Genomic DNA, 19,487 nt, shown 5'->3' on the forward strand with positions numbered 1-19,487 from the left:
TCATATTAGATACGAAGGTTTTATTAAATCTATTACATGACTTTGTATGGACTGAAGATTGGAGCTTTGTCACCCTTGACATCAGCTCTCTTTATACTTAGATTTCGACCCGTGAGGGTTTAGAAGCGGCAAAATATTAGCTATCAAATAGGGATGGTTCTCTATGGGAACACACCACAATGCTATTGAAAATGATCACCCTAGTCATAAAGAACAATGTTTTCATACATAATGGTTGGTGTTTCAAACAACATCAAGGAGTGGCTATGGGGTCGAAATGTTCTCCCTCCTTCGCCAATTTGCTTGTAGGATGGTTGGAGAAATTTTAAATATGGTATAGATGCCCAGACTACTTGATCAATCACGTTATATATTGGGGTCGCTATATAGACGACATGTTGTTGATTTGGACAGGAGATACCATGCAGCTTGAAGAATTTTGCTCCTTCCTTAATTCAAACAAGAATAACATCCTTTTTACGCATCTTCACAATAAGTCTGAGACAATATTTTTAGATCTTAGATTGTATATTAAAGAGAATTGCCTCATGTCAGAAAATCTACTGCATGCAATGCTTTATTGCATGCAGATACTGCCCATCCCCGATCACAAGTCAACTCCATCCCTTTCGGGGAACTCACTAGAGTGAGACGCAACTGCAGTGAGGATGAGATCTTTAAGCAGGAAATGAGAAATACTCTCTTGAGGTTTGAAGCCAGGGGGTTTGACACCGCGACCCTCAATAATGTTGAATGAAAGGCACGTGGACTTGATTGTAGACAGTATAAATCTAAGAAAAGGAGAAACAGTGCTTACAAAGAAAAAGTTGTGATGGTAAGGTAACTCCATACAGTCCATACAGCAACAGATTTTTTAGAATACTCAGTAAATATTGGCACTTATTGAGGGTCAATCCAATCAATCAATCAATCAATCATAGCATTTGTAAAGCACACTACATACCCGTGAGAGTCTCAAGGCGCTGGGGGTGGGGGTGGAGTGCAGCTACTGTTCGAAGAGCCAGGTCTTCATGAGTCTCCCGAAGGTTAAAATGTCTTCATTCTGCCGTAGGCGGATGGGGAGGGAGTTCCACATCTTGGCGGCGAGGTGGGAGAATGATCTGCCGCCGGCGGTCATGATTCGGATGCGGGGGACAGTGGCGAGGGTGTGTTCTGCGGATTGGAGCTGGCGGGCGGGGCTGTAGAGGCTGAGTTGAGGTACGCTGGTCCAGTGTTGTGGAGTGCCTTGTGTGCATGGGTGAGAAGCTTGAAGGTTATCCTCTTGTTGATGGGGAGCCAGTGCAGGTCTTTCAGGTGGGGTGTGATGTGGCTGCGGCGGGAGATGTCGAGGATCTGGCGTGCTGAGGCATTCTGGATGCGTTGGAGTCGTTACAGGAGTTTGGCCGGGGCTCCTGCTTAGAGTGCGTTGCTGTAGTCCAGTCTGCTGCTGACGAGGGCCTGGGGGACCGTCCTTCTAGTTTCGGTGGGGATCCACTTGAAGATCCAGCAAAGCATGCAGAGGGTGTTGAAGCAGGAGGAGGAGACTGCATTGACCTGCTTTGTCATGGAGAGTGTGGAGTTGAGGATGACCCCTAGGTTTTGTGCGTGGTTGGTGGGTGTAGAGGGTGCTCCTAGTGCCGTCGGCCACCAGGAGTCGTCCCAGGCCGAGGGGGTGGAGCCAAGGATGAGGACCTCTGTCTTGTCCGAGTTCAGCTTCAGTCATCCGTTCCTCATCCAGACGGTGATGGCCTTCATTCCTTCGTGGAGGTTTGTTTTGGCAGTGTGGGGGTCCTTGGTGAGCGAGAGGATCAGCTGGGTGATGTCGGCATAGGAGATGATGTTTAGGTCATGCTGTCAGGCGACGTGTGCGAGTGGTGCCATGTAGACGTTGAACAATGTTGGGCTGAGAGATGAGCCTTGGGGTACGCCGCAGATGATCTCGGTGGCTTCGAAGCGGAAGGGGGGGAGGCGGACGCTCTGGGTTCTCCCGGAGAGGAAGGAGGTGGTCCAGTCCAGGGCCTTCTCTTGGATTCCGGCATTGATCCAGACATAAATAAGGTGATAAGTGTCAAACCCACCATTGTTTACAAGCGTGGCCAAACATTGAGGAATATTTTGAGTCCCAGTTTTTACAATCCTAAGAAACAAAATAGGGGACAACCTGGTTAGGTAGACCACTGAATGGTCTCCACAAGTGTGGCCTTTGTTCAGTTTGCCCTCATTCTCTGGATAGAATTAGAAACTTCAAATACAATTCTTTAACCGAATACAAAATCAAGTCTTTTATGAATTGTAATACAAAATTTATGGTATGCTGCATATTATGTATCTGCAGAAAAAAATTAATGTAGGCAGTACGATCAGACCTGTAAAGGAGCGAATATAGGAACACATACGGGCAATTAGAAATGGTAATGCCAGCTATCCATTACCTGTACATTTTAATGAGAAACATAGCCCGGCTGAATTACTCCATTTGAGATTTCATGGGTTGGAATCACTGCCAGATAATCCAGGGGGCGACAGGGTTCATTGCTTACGCAAATTGGAGGCTTCCTGGATTTGCAAATTAAGATCGGTTGAATATTGGTTGAAAATCGATAAAGAAATGTTTGTATTACTTAAAGGCAAAGTAAACATCAAATATTGGAGAGATACAACATATTGAGTTTTCACCTGAAATAAGTACCAAATGTACAATCTATACCCTAAGAACTGTGAAATCTGTGATCTGTCTATTTGTAAATAATGTACACAATACCTGTATTATATCGGTTAGGTTATAAAAACATAAGCTAGATTATTATCTGTCACATATCTGAGTGTGGTATTGAATGACATGCATTTTGATCTTCTGTCCTATGAATTGTAACCAACTAAGACTGTTTGTCCTAATGTAAATGAAAATCTGGGGTCTATGAGATAACAATATGCTAATTTTGAAGATTGAAAGGTAAAACTTGTGAAAACAATATGTGCCACCAAGTTTGAAAATAATGAATATTGGATGTTTCTTGCTAAACACCCAGTGATGTACTATATAGCTATATGTTTGTAATATGTTTTGTTACATGCTTGCCCTTTTTTCAACACACTGGGTTATCTTCCAAAGGCCTATAACTGCATGCATATCTCCTGTTTTTCCAACCTTTTTCCTAACTATATTTCTCACATTGGCTCTCCCTCTAATATATAATCCATGAAGGATATCCTGATGTTGAATTTCTGAGTTATTTTCACAAAAGTTTGTTATTGTTCTACAAAGAAAAAAACTTTTTAATATATCAATTAGCCACTGATCACATGAGATTTGTAATAACATTTCTAAGAATTGGGCTCAATTGAAAGAAGCCTAAGATGAAACGATTAATATGTAGCGGTCTCTTGCGCAAATTGTGTCCCCTCTTTTATGGCAATCGTTCTTCAAGCAATTTTAATGAATGTGCAAAATATGCAAGACTTTTACTTTTAAAACAGTGGTACACTGTGAGCAGTGGGCTTAGACAGTTATTCTCCACTTATAGTTATTAATTTTAATATTGTGTGATGCACTATTTTACATCGTTTTCAGTAAAAATGGTATCCGTAGTTCCGTAAAAGCCTAATGTTATTTTACTAACTAAAGCTACAAAAATGTCCGTCATAAATTTGTTTTTGTGACGTATATACGTGTGCACGTATCATTTGTGCATGTGACATCAGATTGGGACGTCTTCATCTGACAATTTTAAATGGCGGATTCCATTGCAGGTCGAACGCTACCTGGTTATACTGACATCCGGAGGTCGTCCGAATAGGGTGAGTGATGGTCAAGGACCGTACTGTTTTTTGACATAGAGGTGGAATTTCTGGCTTCCAAGCATGTTTTGGGAACTTTGGCTGCGGTTTTTGGGCTAAAATAGCTGTTTCATTGTTTTTTCAGCTGCCGCTTGCAAATACATGAGCTGGAGACACTACTATATGAGGCTGCAGCGTGCAACTACTTTCCTCTATTTCGGGGGCCTTGATCATGTTTTTAGTGGAGTAAGTGAATTTTGGTTGAATATAACTAATGAGATTGTTTTACTTGTTATGAATGATGTAATAGAACTAATGAGGAATTGCAGAATGATGATATTTGGAGGCAATGAGATTCTAACTAATACGTTACGGTTAAAACCTACTAGAAAGGAGCTAATGGAGAGTGTATTTCTGAAGTGGCCTTAGTGGAATACATCACAATTGTATCATATCCTATTGGGAGATAAGGTGCCTAATAAGAAAATAGAGTGCTATTTTAAGGCATGACGATAAAGGTCAGTCAGGATAGTCTGTACTACTGGGTATAATGTCGAATGAGTTTTTTCTAGTGATTACAATTTATTTTGAACAACCTTCCAAAACAATGTTTTCACCGGACACGACCAGTGGGTAGATTAAATGCATAATTTTGGGTGTCTTTCCCAGTGTGGGTCCATTCTCAACTTTAATGCAGGATTCTGGACAATCTTATCCATATCCATAAACTTTGTTGTATTATCTTATTGACAGCCTTGAAAAAGTTGTAAAATGATGAAACACGTGTCGGCTGTGTCATTGCTGCAACAACGTAGCAACAGTGGGGAAGATCTGTGCGCTTAACAAATGTTTTGTTATTGTTTTTGTTATTGTGATTAAACTTAAATCTGACTGTGAAGAGTCAGTCATATACTATATTGTGCTGTGCTCTGTCAATTACTGTACTATTTGAATGTATAGAGGTATCCTTTATATGTTAATTAGCACTGTGGATGGCACAGTGCTAGACATTGAGCACGACGGAAGACATTGTGATCACTTAAAGAAAACTTGTGTGCTGGCTATTGTTGTAAACCACTGCCATCAATCCTCTTTTTTCAGATAAAAGTAGATTGGTTCCAGTGGAATTGAAAACATTTGAATACATTTCCAGGCTCTCTTCTTGTGCCCCAACAACCTAAGAAGTATATTTATGAGACCCCCAGGACTACATCAGGGGAAGCCGCTTAGAGATTCTCAGGGTCTTAGGCGGAGGATAATAGAAGAGTTCAGACTAAGTTCAGTTTTCACTGGTCAGATGGGTACTTGTGTCACTGAAGCCAAACAGGATGTCAGCCAACTGACCCTTGGGGTCTACTTCTTTGTTCCGGGTACAAGGTGGAACAGGCCCAGTCCTTCAGTACTCCTTTCCAATCAAACACAGCAGGTCCAATCCTCTTCTGCTCTTCCACCAGTTCTGAAAGTGTTCTGATGATAGTACCTTGGGGAGCCATATTAATGACTGCCACCTGCTAGTGGGTGAGGGTGACTCCCTCACCAATGGGGTAAAAACTTACCTGGGGCAACCCTACCCACTTTTTCAGTATTACGGTTTGCTTTACTACACACAAACCCAAAATGCCGTGCTCTTTGCGGCATGGGCATGTCCAGACTTAGATCCCATGCTTATTGTGTCACTGGAACCAGCTCCTGTCCTAAATGTTTTGAGGTGATTCGTCAAGCAGAGGCCCAGAAAAAAGGTGTTTTCCCTATGGTAATTTCCATAGGAAGTTTTAGAACAGGCTACAGCTGGAACTGCTGATTGGAATTTCACCAAATTTTGCAAAAAAGGTAGCTCTTGGTTCAGAAAGCCTCCTTTGTTTTAATTGGTGTAAATCCATTCAGTAGTTCTGAGAAATTAAAAAAATAAAACTATCGATATCTGAGCACCGAGGAGGGTTCGCAAACCCTACCGAGCATGAGCTTCGTTCTGATTGGCTGCCAACACTCCAAACCAGAAAGTTTTGGCAGTCATATTGTGACTGAGGGGCACAAGTTATATTTAGCTCAACTAACTATAACAGCCGAATTTCTCTGGTTTTGTAAGAGTGAAATGTTCAACTAACTATAACGTCCCTGAAACCTATGTTTTTTTTTGTGAATTTCAAAGGTTTTTTCAATGCTAATTTCTAACTATAATGACCATGAAACCTATGTTTTTCACAGTTTGTGTATGTGTGAGTGTGTGTGTATAAATATATGTGTATGTATATATATATATATATATATATATATATATATATATATATATATATATATATATATATATATATATATATATATATATATATATATATATATATTACCTACTGGCGGTCGCCAGTAGGTAGTTATAGTTAGGATCTACTTTCCATAGGAAATACTCAACATTCTATTGGGAATAACTTTGGCGCCGGTGGACGAATCTTCGCGAATTTCTCAAAGTTCGTGTCCCGCTCCGCTCCTTCCCTGAAAGTGTGGGGGGGACTCGTCAAGCGGGTTTTCCCCATGTTAATTTCCATAGGGCGGTCGAACTCCTTTTTAGCCCGAATGGCTGAATGGATTTCCACCAAACTTGGCAAAATTGTAGGGACTGGTACCCCGATGTGCCTTTGCTATGTCTCAAGATATATGCTCCAGTGGTTTTTATGAAAATTTACTTTGAAAAAATATATATTGGGCTACATTGGGCTATATATATATGTTAGAGCCCAAACGTAGCCCAATGTAGCCCAAAGATGGCCACCAGAGACAAAAAAAACAAATGCAGCCCAAATATCAGCCAGATGTAGCCCAACAATTTGCTATTAAAAAACCTATGAAATTCACTGAAAAAAACATAGGTTTCACACACGTTATAGTTAGCAATTAGCATTTAAGAAACCTTTGAAATTCACTGAAAAAACCATAGGTTTCACACACGTTATAGTTAGGAATTAGCATTTAAAAAACCTTTGTAATTCACTGAAAAAACATAGGTTTCACACTAGTTATAGTTAGGAATTAGCATTTAAAAAACCTATTAAATTCACTGAAAAAACCATAGGTTTAACACCAGTTATAGTAAGCTGGAAAGTTTACTGACATAAAACCATTGAAATTCCCACGTTATAGTTAGTTGGACTCACTATAACTTGCGCGCCTGCAATGCACTGCTGATGACGTCACATATTACATTACTCATGACATGGTCAGTGACATCACTCATGACATCACTGATGACACCATCCTTGTGACAGAGTGACAGACCTCCTTTCAGTGTAATGTAACCCTTGAAACACATATTCAAAAATAGAAACTAAAATTTTCAAACAAATAGAGATACCCATACCAGTTTCAACAACCAATTCAGTAATACCACCATCTATATACACATCCACTCATTCACCAACAGTTCTATATAGTCACTCATACATATATTCACTCATCATATGTAGTGAAACACCTATACATCCTGTTACACACCGACAGTCATCTAAAAGTTACTCACACACATAATCACACATGCAAATAAACTATTGATCATCCATTTATGTGCATATACAGCTATACACACACTACCACCTTACTTCTAAGGAAACTTACACATACGTACTCTCTTAAACAATCACTTATAGAAACACATACTTATTTAAACAGGAACTCTTACAATCTCTCACTCTCACTTATATACATCATTACTCACATATACTAGATTAAAACATATGTAGTTACTCATTAAGACACTAGTGAGACAGTCATTCACTCACTAACACACACATATACACACTCATCCACCCATACAGTCCTGCACATATGCTGTCTTCAAAACACATACAAACAGTGAGTCATTCATTGATGCATCTATGTGCTAAGTAATACCCCCACCAAACCATACAGACACTCATACTGATACTAAAAAATATAAAACAACAAAAAAGAATAAAAAAAACAGTGACACCATCCTTGTGACCGAGTGACAGACCTCCTTTCAGTGTAATGTAACCCTTGAAACACATATTCAAAAATAGAAACTAAAATATAAAACATATTGATTTTTCAGAAAGACACACATTCCCTGGATGGTGTCATCAGTGATGTCATGAGTGATGTCACTGACCATGTCATGAGTCAATCAATCAATCAATCATAGGCATTTATATAGCGTACTACTTACCCGGAGAGTCTCAAGGCGCTAGGGGGGTGGGGGGGAGTGCTGCTTCTGCTCGAATAGCCAGGTCTTGAGCTTCTTCCTGAAGGAGAGGTGGTCTTGGGTCAGGCGCAGGTCGGTCGGTAGGGAGTTCCAGGTCATGGCGGCCAGGTAGGAGAAGGATCTTCCTCCCGTTGTCATTCTTCGGATGCGGGGGACGGCGGAGAGGGCGTGGCTGGCTGATCAGAGATGTCGTTTGGGAGCGTAGAAGTTGATGCGGTTGTTGAGGTAGCTGGGGCCTTGATCGTGTAGGGCTTTGTGTGCGTGGGTGAGGAGGCGGAAGGTGATTCTTTTGTTGACGGGAAGCCAATGCAGGTCTCTCAGATGAGTGATGTAATATGTGACGTCATCAGCAGTGCATTACAGGCGCGCAAGTTATAGTGAGTCCAACTAACTATAACGTGGGAATTTCAATGGTTTTATGTCAGTAAAATTTCCAGCTAACTATAACTGGTGTTAAACCTTTTTTTTTTTTAAATATGTTTTTATTGCAGAATTATTGACAAAATATCAGGGTAAATCAACCATCATATCCACCACATTACGAGGAACTATGCATTCTCAAGGTAGTACACAGCCGTTCAGCCCACATCCCGGGCGGCGCAACAACAAGTTCCAGCAAAAGGTCGCCATGCGCGCCTCAGAGGGGTTTCTGGTCAACAACACAATTAAGTATCTGCTTTAATCCCCATCAACTCCCCCCCCCCCTAGTCACCACCTGGTGGAATCATTCCCTCCATGCGGGCAACGCTAGGACCAACAGGATCTTTGTTATCAGGTCTCCGCTAGAGCACTCCTATGTCGACCATCTGTTAGTACTTAACAACATCTACACCACGGAGCCTATGTGTAGTGCCCTGTGCCCCTCTCCTGTAATTACCAGCTATAGATCCCGTTGCCGGCCTCCCTCCTATTCCTATCGGGGTGACCTAGTAACACCCCTTTTCCCCACCCTCCCCCCAACTGCTGCTGATGTGGGTTGTGACTGTGGATTTTGGACAGAATGGCTCGTTATCAATCAAAATTATGCTTTCGTGCCTCTAAGCCTCATGGAACCTCATTCTCTAGATGTCCCTCTACCTCATCTTCTGTCAAATAGTCACACAAAGCCTGCACAATCATCTCCCAAGCCCTAGCCATCTCCAGGCTCTTCTTATTACCCGTTCTGGTGGCCTGACGCATTCTTATCACACTCTCACATCTAGACCATTTCAACAACTCATTTGTCCATCTCCTAACTGAGTGGCCCTCCTTGGATTTCCAGCGCCACGTAATCTCTCTCTGGGCCAGCATGAGTCCCATATTGATAAACTTGCTCGTAATTTTCGTTTTCGCTGTGTGAGGCAACCAAAGCAGCAGGCACGCCGCCATGTCGAACTCCACCTCTCTATCCGTAATTGCGTTCAGAAGCTCGCCCACCTCGGGCCAGTATGTACCCAACCTTGGGAAACCCCACAACATATGATCCAGCTCAGCCTCGAGTGCTGAGCACCTCGAGCACGCCGCATCCTGTACCTGAAAGTGCCTTTGGAGTTTCCCCGGGGTCAGATAAGCTCTGTGCAGTATGAAAAAATGCACCTGCTGGAACCGGGCGTTCCTATTACCCTTCCACGTCCGTTTCAAAATGTGGCCCCAAACCGTATCTGGAATAGGTTTGCCTATACTTTCCTCCCACTTTATCTTCAGCGCAGCGAGCGGTTCTCGCCCCTCGTTCAACATTCTTGAGTGGAGACAAGTCACCGCCTTGACCGTGCCCGCAGCCATCACCACATATTGGCATGCCATAGTCGTGTCCGGTTCCGCCAGTCCTACCCTCCAGTGTTTTTGCATTGCCGCGGAGACCACCGCATGCAGGAGGTAGCCCCCTTCTGGGAGCTCAAATTGGTCTTGCAGCACCCCAAATGGAGCCAACAACCCTTCCACATACAGATCTCCTACCACTTGTAGACCCAACTCCTCCCATTCCAACAACGGAGACCAATTCCCTCCGTGCGGCAGCGCCGTCAACATCCCGAGAGGGATCTCCGGCGCATATGGTCGTGTGGCCCGTGCTCTCTTCAGGCTCCTGTGCCAGCACAACCGGAGGGTTTTCTCTTCAAGGGTGAGCTCACTCATTCCAGTTTCTATTGCATAACTATGTAGGATAGGACGTGCCTCTGGATATCCTTCCCGCGTACCTGGTCCGAGCCTCTAAATTCTCTAGCGACGTTCTGTGTCAAAACCTGGAGCTGGGCTGCCAGGTAATACAATTCAAAATCAGGAACCGCCATCCCTCCCTCGAGTTTGGGACTGGTCATAGTGTGCAACGCCACTCTGCGTCTGCCATGTCCCCAAAGGAAACCAATTACCATCGACCTCAAGTCTTTGAAGATCCGCTGAGGGATCCATATTGGCAAAGTGTAATAAAGCAATGGAAATCCAAGGAAATGTAGATAAATCCAGGTTTTATTCAGCTGCAGCACAGTACTTCCAATCTTCCAAACTCCCAGATTCAGTATAACATTTTAGATCATAACAATTCTAAATGGAACTATCAGAATGGTGTGCATGTGCAACATGGGACAGAGGTTCTATTAAAAGGGAAATATATACAGGGGAAGATTAAAAGGGAAATACCAAGAGGTGAGAATATAACACATTTCCCCCCTTAAAGAAAAAGAAATGCATTCAAACATAAAGAAGCATATGTAAAAGATCAACCAATATCAACTATGGTACACATTTTGAAACTCTTCTGACATTCCATCTTTTTCCATCCTGAGTAACAACACTATTATGGTAGACACGCATAACTTTCATTGGCTTTCCAAATTTGTTCTCTCCTTTAACGACAAAACCAGGTTTTCGAATCCTGACAACATCACCAACCATGAAAGCTGGTTGTCTAACTTTCATCCTAGAATCATAATTACATTTGTACTTGTCTTGTTTGAGCTCCACTTTTTTAGCCACATCCTTAATGTTCACATCAGTCATTTGTTGACTACTACTTTTCTTAAACCACCAAGGGCATAACCCTGAAACAGGGTCTCTGCCTTTTAGTAAACGGAAAGGAGAGACTTCAGTAGTGGCATGAGGCGTAATACGGTATAACCATAATTTTTCTCTCAACTTATCTTTCCACAGACCCCCTGATTTGCGAGCCCAAACCAGATCTTCTTTGAGGACTCTATTATACCTTTCCACTAGGCCATTACCTTGTGGTTCATAGAGGGCTGTAGTACAGTGCTTGATCCCATACATGCTCAAGAACTCCAACATGAGAGAGGACTTGAATTGTACCCCATTATCGGATACAATACACTCCGGAGAACCTTCTCTGGAAAAGATCTCCTTCAAAAACAGAATAACACTTTCAGTATTAGGATGAGGCACAAGTTTGACCTCTGGCCACTTTGAGTGATAATCTACAGCAACAATGGCAAATCTACATCCTTGTGGTAAAAAATTGAAAGGGCCAGCTATGTCAATTCCTAACTTTTGCCACGGATGATCTGGCCACTTTACAGGAACTAAAGGAGCTGGATCACACTTACACGATTTATCACTTTCAATGCACTCGGGACATTCTCTGACAAATTTATCCACTACTCTATCAACCCCTGGCCACCAGAAATTGGACCTAATAAGTCTTTTCATAGAAGACATTCCCATATGGCACTCATGACTCATTTGTAAAATCACACTTCTGATAGCCACAGGTGGAATACATTTACCAGCTCTGAACAAAAGATCTCCCTCAATGCCCAACTCATCAGCAACGTTGTAGAAAGGCGTGATCTCAGAAGGAACACGTTCTTTGGAAGGCCATCCCAACCTCACATAGTCTCTGACCTTACACAGCAAATCATCCTCATCCATACTTCTCTTCCACATATCCTCCGATATGACTTTGTATTTTTCTGGAAACATTTCAGAAATGCTGGTTACTACTTCTGTATCTTCATCAATCCCAGAACTAGTACAGGGCAACCTAGACAAACAGTCTGCAGTAACATTTAACTTCCCCGGCACATATTCAATGTCGAAACTATATTCTTGCAAACGTGACATCAATCTTGCAATGCGAGCTGTTGCATTTAAACCTCCGCCAGGTGATAAAATGCTCACCAATGGCTTGTGATCAGTGCGTATGAGGAATCTTGCACCCCAGATGTAATTACGGAAATGTTCAACACCCCATACACATCCCAACAATTCTTTCTCTATGACCGCATACCGTCTTTCAGTTTGATTCAATGATCTGGACGCAAACGCAACATTCCAATCTTCCTTTCCAGAACGTTGAGAAAGTACACAACCTAAACCATAAAGACTGGCATCCACAGTCAGAATGCAAATTTTATTCAAACAAAATGGCCTTAAAGTTGGTGCTGACACCATATCGAGTTTGACACTTTCGAAAGCTTCCTGCTGTTTTGATCCCCACAAAAATTCCACCTCTTTCCTTGTCAACTCCCTTAACGGTTCCATCTTTGTAGAAAAATTTGCAATAAACTTACTGTAATATTCGCACAGTCCTAGGAACGATAACAACTTATCCTTACAATCTGGTGCAGGAGCCTTTAAGATAGCATCCACTAGGGATCTTTTAGGAGCAACACCCTCACCAGAAATAGTGTGTCCCAAATATTCTATAGTTTTTTGAAACAACTTACACTTCTTACTCTTAATGGTAAGTCCAAACTTATCTAGCATCTTACACACATTCCTCAAATGCTCCATGTGTATCTCATTATCTTTGGAGAAAACCAAGATATCGTCTTGGAAACACTTCACGTACTCACCCATGTCCTTAAATATGTGGTACATAGACCTCTGAAAAACAGAGGCTGCCGACGCCAAACCGAATGGCATCCGTTTGAACTGGAACAAACCCTGAGGTGTGATAAACGCTGTGAGATGGCGTGACTCCTCAGCTAACACCACCTGATGATACGCCGATCTCAAATCTAACGTAGAAAATATCATCCCACCTCCCAGCATACTCACTACCTCGTTGATATTTGGCAAAGGATGACAGTCTACCACTATGTTGGCATTGAGTGCCCTCAAATCTATGCACAACCTCAAGGATTTATCAGGTTTGCGTGCCAAAACCATTGGCGAAACCCATTCGGATGACTCTATTTCTTCTATGACATCATTCTTTAACATGTCATTCAGTGCATCACTTAATTCTTCTCTGACATTAAGTGGTACAGGCCTAAGTTTTTGCACCACAGGTATGGCTCGTTGTTTAAGCTTGATAACATGGGTGAACCCACTTAATCTACCCAATTTGTCCGAAAACACACTAGGAAACTCATCAGAAAGAGTCTTCCAAACATTACTCTCCTCAACAGATCTGACTTTATCCTCTGACATATCACCATCATATGACACCATGACAGGATCTTTGTTGCGTGGATTCAACGTAATGTGAAGTCTGAATTGATCCCGCCACCCCAACACATTCACTCCCTTCACAGCCACATACAGTTTAATATATGCAGATTGATCTTTAAAATAAATCATGGAGGCAACATATCCTATAAAATCAATACTTGATTCATTGAAACCTTTTGCCATAATGTCAGGAGGACACAATTCACTTTTAGAAATTATGTCTCTGTACTTCTCATCAAAATACTTTTCAGTTATGATAGTCCAAGGAGACCCAGAATCAGCCATCAACTCTAACTCTATTCCTTTAAACCTAACAACACATTTTGGGGACTCCAAATAATCTTCCTCAAGTAAACTTATGCTAATAATGGACACAATCATTCCACTTACTCTGTTAGACTCATCAGACACCGCATGTTCATATCTAACCAGACTTGAATCATAGTCTGTTTCATCTCTCACACAAGAAACTTCCTTTTTCTTGAAATAATTACCTTTATCCCCACCCTTCTTCTTGTCTTCTCTACAAGAATTGGAAAAATGACCTATTTTTCCACACTTGTTGCACTCCTTGCCTAAAGCAGGACAAAATTTGAACGTAGCAACATGATTGTAACTCCCACATCTAAAACAAACAATGCGGTTACGTGGTCCAAACTTATGATTTTGGGGACTTCTTCCAAAATTGTTCATAGCACATACTTCTTCAGTTAGCTTGTCACTCTTATCACTCTTACTGCTTGTTTCTTCTATTGTTTTCATCCATTTGTTAGACTGCTCAAAAGCTTTAGCAGTAGAAATACACTCCAACAGCGTTGGATTACCTACAATCCACAACTGTTCTTGTGTTTTCTTGCATTTAACATTCACAATTATATTATCTCTAAGCATTTCATCTGTCATATTACCGAAATTACATGGCATGACCAAAGCTCTCAAACTTGTCAGAAAATCATCAAAAGATTCATTTTCTTTTTGCGTTCTGGTATAAAACTTATATCGATTTAAAGCTAGGCTAGTGGTGGGTTTAAAACGTGTTTCAACACGAAGCATGGCTTCATCAAAAACCCCATTATCACCAGGAATGGATGGTAAATTTCTGAAAATGGCTTGCCCTTCAGACCCCAGACAATGTAAGAAAATATTTTTTTTCCTTTCATTCCCCATCCTTTCCCCATCAATAGCTTTCAGGTAAGTCATAAACTCCTCCTTCCATCTGTTCCACGGGATTGGAGGATCGCCTTTGCTTTGTAAGAATTTTGATGGAGGGTCGAACTGCATGTTAATTAATAAAAGCCAAAATAATTCCAAAATAAATTATATAAATAGTGGTAATGCAACAAAACAAATAGCTATAAATTAATGACAGATCAATATATGAGCACACAAGCTGTGTACATCAGCGAAGTTAGAAAATAAGTCAGCGTGGTATTTAAACTTGCTCCATGTCGTAAATCTTCTTGTGCAGTGATCTCGTTGTCTAAATCACCTTCTACGCGCGTTGCCAATAGTTATAGATAGGCGCGTTTTAAAAGTACTTTTATGGTGTAAATAGTTTTCCACCCTTCGGTAGCGTGTAGTATGAGTTAAATATGCCTTTTAAAAGTATTTTTACCTTTCGTCGTGGAACCCAAACAGCGCTTTTCACCTTCCGTTTGGAAAGAAACACGCTCTTCGTTGCGCTTGAGATGAATGTAAACAAAGATGGCGGCTACCTACGCAATACGCATTACGTCATGCGTTGCGTGTAGCTTCCTCCGTTGCCATAGATGCAGCGCATGCGTGTGGCTTGGTTTGTTTCCCAGGACACAGTCTCTTCACCGGCGCATGCACGCTGTAACCGAAGACTCCGTTTTGAAGACAAACACTTGCAAAAGTAAGGTTTTGATTTAAAATCTGCAGTGTTATGTAGAAAATCTTCACAGACAGCGCAATTTTTGTAAAAACGAAGTAAATCAGGCAACTTGAGCAAATTGTAATTCTTGTAATAAATCTACAATGAAAAGGTAGAAAATCGAATTTTTCCTTGAATCTTCCCAGAAGATTTACAAGACACACTCCAGGCTATACATCCAAGATTCTGGAGGCAAATCCAAGTACTTTTGGAGAATAAATCCTCAATCCAAAAGCTTCTGGAAAATGGGTAAATACTGTAAACAGCTCCAAAATCTCCCAAAGTTCCAGTTTTGTACCACACCTGTGCTGCTGATGTAGAAGTAGTAGGTACTGGTCACCCTCGTCGCCAATTTTGTAATAAAGCAATGGAAATCCAAGGAAATGTAGATAAATCCAGGTTTTATTCAGCTGCAGCACAGTACTTCCAATCTTCCAAACTCCCAGATTCAGTATAACATTTTAGATCATAACAATTCTAAATGGAACTATCAGAATGGTGTGCATGTGCAACATGGGACAGAGGTTCTATTAAAAGGGAAATATATACAGGGGAAGATTAAAAGGGAAATACCAAGAGGTGAGAATATAACACAAAGTTCGAAAATAATATAGCAGCCGTGGTAGAGCTACCATTTTTAACAATGCTACTCGGCCCTGCACCGATAGAGGAAGGGAGGCCCAGAAGGACATGCATCCCCGCAGCCCCCTCACACAGCGACCTATATTAGCCTCTAGCAGACTCGCAGCGTCGTGGTAAACTCGGACTCCTAGATATGTGAAGAACTTGTCTTCCCAGACCACGTCCAACTGTGAGAGGAGGATACGGCATATCCGTCCGCAATGGAAAAACACAAGTTTTATTCCAGTTTACTTTGAGTCCTGACAATTTACCAAAGCATGATAGCATCTCCACGGCCCCCCTAAGAGCCACTTCTGTATCCTCCAAATACAGCAACAGATCATCCGCATACAGCGAGATATAATGAGTATCCCCACCACATCCAACTCCATTATACAGTTCTCCCATTCTAGCTTGCGCCGCCAGTGGTTCCATCGCGAGAGCGAACAGAAGGGGAGATACCGAGCAACCCTGCCTCGTCCCTCTACGCACCGGGTAATCGGATGATATAACAGACCCTAATCGCACCCTGGCAGTGGCAGAGGAATAGAGAACCCTTGTCCATCGCCCAAAGCCTCCGCCCATGCTGAACTTCTCTAGCACCCCACCAGGATAATGCCACTCAAGGCTGTCAAAAGCCTTCTCAATATCCACCGATAGTACTGCTGATGTATGGTCCGAGCTTAAGGCGCCGTGTAGTATACGGATCAGCCGACGGGTGTTAACCCCTTCTGTGCTGCGCGAATTTTGCTGCGGTGCTGAACGTTCCATTGGGCCTATGGAACCATGACGGAACGGTTCCGTCATAAGCACAGGCCAACCGACGCTCATGACGGAACCGTTCTGTCATGAGCATGGAAGGGGTTAATGGATGTGTTCCTAGTAGGAATGAACCCTGCCTGGTCTTCGTGTACCAGTGTGGTCATGTGTGGCAGTAGTCTAGTGGCCAGAATACGGCTCAAGATCTTGCAGTCCACCGTCAGTATAGAGAGGGGTCTATACCACGTCACATCCAAGGCCTCCCTACCAGGTTTCAACAGCGGCACCACTAGTGCTTCCCTCATTGAGCTGGGCAGGCGCCCTAGGGTCATGGCTTCTGAGTACACCACTAATAGTTTTGGTGCTAAAACATCAATGTACTTCACATAAAATTCAATTGGCAGGCCATCCACCCCTGGCGTCTTGTTTCTAGCCATCTGCTTAATGGCCACCCGAATCTCCGTTAACGTTATGGGGCCGCCCAAGACCTTAGCCGTTTCATCATCTAGTGCCGGGAGACGAACAGTGCGTAGGTAGTCGCCTATTGCAGAGGTTTCCGCTTCCAACTGAGTCTCGTAAAGGCTCGTATAATACGTCTGAAAGCGCGTCAATACTGCAGTTTGTTAGTAGACCACCTCCACTGATTCCGTTCTAATGCTCATAATCGGGCAACCCCTAGGCTCCGGGTTAGCAAGTTTCGCAAGTAGTGTGCCCACCTTGTCTCTTTCCGCATGCACCTCAGTGAGGTACAGCTTGTAATCATAGCATCGCAATCTCTCTGTTTCTTTCGCCACCAATTCTTTTGCCTCCAGTAGCTGGCCCTGCAGGTCTGGTCTTTCTCTCAGCACACATTCCGCCTTCCCCAAATCGGCCGTGACAGTCGTCCTTGCATTCAAAAAGCTGCCCATACAGATACCTCTCACCACCACCTTCATCGCATCCCATTCAATCGATCTCGTGGCGGCTGATCCCTCGTTCTCACCAAAATAATGCTCTATGCCCTGTAGGACCTTGTCACTAAACACCAAGTCCTCTAGTGTATCAGGCCGTAGCCTCCATGTCGGGACCGCAGACCTCGTCCTCTGCCATTGCACTGCTACCAGTAAGGGATTGTGGTCCGAGATGGTTCTGGCAAGGTACTCCGTGTGCGTTACCATGGCTACATGTAGGGCATGTAGTGCTGAGAAGAAGGAGTAGTCCCTAACATCCGGATGCTGTTCCCTCCACACGTCTACCAGGCCCTACCTCTCTTGCCAATCCTTCCTGTGTGCTGCTAGTCTACGCACTGGAGAGTCGGCCAATGGCGGGTGCGATCTATCCCACGTCACGTCAATGGTTGAATTAAAGTCCCCACCCAGTATAATGGGGCTCGCCAGGAAGTGGGCCAGCGAACCTGTGAGACTATCAAAATATCGGGCCTGGTCAACATTGGGTACAGAGCAGGAATATCGTCGTAAAAATATCGACTAACATAAATATCGCTGCAAAAATATCTACAGGAAGAAATATCGATGACAAAAATATCGTCTGACCAGAATATCGACAGACAGGTAAGTAATATCGTTAACATTAATATAGTTGTAATAAATATCGTTTACAAAAACATAGTTTACAATAATATCGTTTTTTAAATAATTATAAGTAATGTAGTGTTTTTAATGATTATTTTTAGTCAAAGTAGTATTTTTAGTAGTATATTATTATTTAATAATGTATTTTCAGTTGAATTTAGTATTAATAGTTCCGTAGCGGGTTGTGGGTTTATAGGGGAGTAGGGTGGGAAGTAATTTAAATATAATGAAATAATACATTAATTAATGTTTTAAATGAATATAAATAGTGTAATAAATAATAGTTAATTAATTTCAATTAGTTAATTGAATAATAATTATGTAATTAATTATGTTAATTTTTTAATTATTTTTAGGTGTGTGTACAGGATTTATTTAGTGAAAATGTTTTTGGGTAAAGGGGTATTTTTAGGGTTCAGGGTCAGTTTTCAGTTTTTGGGTAAAGGGGTATTTTTAGGGTTCAGGGTCAGTTTTCAGTTTTTGGGTAAAGGGGTATTTTTTGGGTTCAGGGTCAGTTTTCAGTTTTTGGGTAAAGGGGTATTTTTAGGGTTCAGGGTCAGTTTTCAGTTTTTGGGTAAAGGGGTATTTTTAGGGTTCAGGGTCAGTTTTTAGTTTTTGGGTAAAGGGGTATTTTTAGGGTTCAGGGTCAGTTTTTAGTTTTTGGGTAAAGGGGTATTTTTTGGGTTCAGGGTCAGTTTTCAGTTTTTGGGTAAAAGGGTATTTTTAGGGTTCAGGGTCAGTTTTCAGTTTTTGGGTAAAGGGGTATTTTTAGGGTTCAGGGTCAGTTTTCAGTTTTTGGGTAAAGGGGTATTTTTAGTGTTCAGGGTCAGTTTTCAGTTTTTGGGTAAAGGGGTTTTTAAATATAATGAAATAATAGATTAATTAATGTTTTAAATAAATATAAATAGTGTAATAAATAATAGTTAATTAATTTTAATTAGTTAATTGAATATTAATTATGTAATTAATTATGCTATTTTTTTTATTAATTTTAGGTGTGTGTACAGGATTTTTTTAGTGAAAATGTTTTTGGGTAAAGGGGTATTTTTAGGGTTCAGGGTGAGTTTTCAGTTTTTGGGTAAAGGGGTATTTTTAGGGTTCAGGGTCAGTTTTGGGTTTTTGGGTAAAGGGGTATTTTAATTATATATATGTATTATTGTTGTTATATAAAGTAATGTGTAAAATTAATTTATATGTCCACATTTATTAAGTTTATAATTAAAAAGTGTAGTAAATTTTTTTGAAATAGTTAAAAAATAAAAGTAATGTA

The sequence above is a fragment of the Lissotriton vulgaris genome, chromosome 1_1 (genome assembly GCF_964263255.1).
Source record: "Lissotriton vulgaris chromosome 1_1, aLisVul1.2, whole genome shotgun sequence".
Classification (NCBI taxonomy): domain Eukaryota; kingdom Metazoa; phylum Chordata; class Amphibia; order Caudata; family Salamandridae; genus Lissotriton; species Lissotriton vulgaris.